The sequence below is a fragment of the Gigantopelta aegis genome, chromosome 14 (assembly GCF_016097555.1).
Source record: "Gigantopelta aegis isolate Gae_Host chromosome 14, Gae_host_genome, whole genome shotgun sequence".
In the NCBI taxonomy this organism is placed as follows: domain Eukaryota; kingdom Metazoa; phylum Mollusca; class Gastropoda; order Neomphalida; family Peltospiridae; genus Gigantopelta; species Gigantopelta aegis.
The window spans coordinates 13,243,919-13,245,603 of NC_054712.1; positions in this window are offsets into that span (position 1 = coordinate 13,243,919).

Consider the following 1,685-nt stretch of genomic DNA (forward strand, 5'->3'; position numbering starts at 1 on the left):
GATTTTGTTTTATCTTATCTCCGGCTATTGGACGTCAAACATATGAGCATTCTGACACTGTTTTTTTTTTTAGAGGAAACCCGCTGTCGCCACATAGGCTACTCTTTTACGACAGGCAGCAAGGGATCTTTTATTTGCGCTTCCCACAGGCAGGATAGCACAAACCATGGCCTTTGCTGAACCAGTTATGGATCACTAGTCGGTGCAAGTGATTTTACACCTACCCATTGAGCCTTGTGGAGCACTCACTCGCAAGCGATCAGACGAGCGCTTTACCACTGTGACATATGCATAATATAAGCACAGCATTAAGAGGTTACTTGGATAGTCTAACCATATATATTACACATCGGAGCCATTTATCAAATGTTCGGATCCAATAAAATAATTCCTAAAAACAAATAACATTGAGATCCTATCAAATAATTCGTAACCGTTACAATCGCAAGTATCATGAATACAAACATCGATCAGTATGAATAGTATTAACAGCGAGTAATTCGTAACAGTTACAATCGCAAGTATCATGAATACTAACATAGAGCATTGTGAATAGTATTAACAGCGAGTAATTCGTAACAGTTACAGTCGCAAGTATCATGAATACTAACATCGAGCAGTATGAATAGTATTAACAGCGAGTAATTCGTAACAGTTACAATCGCAAGTATCATGAATACTAACATAGAGCATTGTGAATAGTATTAACAGCGAGTAATTCGTAACAGTTACAGTCGCAAGTATCATGAATACTAACATAGAGCAGTATGAATAGTATTAACAGCGAGTAATTCGTAACAGTTACAATCGCAAGTATCATGAATACTAACACAGAGCATTATGAATAGTATTAACAGCGAGTAATTCGTAACAGTTACAGTCGCAAGTATCATGAATACTAACACAGAGCATTATGAATAGTATTAACAGCGAGTAATTCGTAACAGTTACAGTCGCAAGTATCATGAATACTAACACAGAGCATTATGAATAGTATTAACAGCGAGTAATTCGTAACAGTTACAGTCGCAAGTATCATGAATACTAACACAGAGCATTGTGAATAGTATTAACAGCGAGTCATTCGTAACAGTTACAGTCGCAAGTACCATGGATACTAACATAGACCATTATGAATAGTATTAACAGCGAGTAATGCGTAACAGTTACAATCGCAATTATCATGAATACTAACATAGAGCATTATGAATAGTATTAACAGCGAGCGTGTCATTTTGACGTGGTAACGGTTTATTTACGTTTCAGAGCCACGATCCACGATACGATCTTAGCGCTAAGATCACCTTAAATGCATAAGGCAATAATATTCTTAAGGTGATCTTAGGGCTAAGATCGCTTTGTGGAACGGGGCCCAGGAGCCAATTTCACAACACACCGTAACTTTACGTCTGTTAGTAACAGTTGTACTTGTCATACGTTTAAATGTGTTTGACATACGTTTCACGTAGAAAAATTACATCATTGTGAAAAGATGGAGCATTTTAAGGACAAAAGAAAATGAAATAATTTTATTTCAGACAATATTTGCTATATTTTTAATAGTAATAAGAGCTGTGGTTTAGTCCTAGATATACGTTTACGTGCAAAACTAGGCTTACGGTGTTTTGTGAAATTGGACCCTGTTCATCAGTGTTTTACTATCTACAGTGGATAATCAGCTGTTT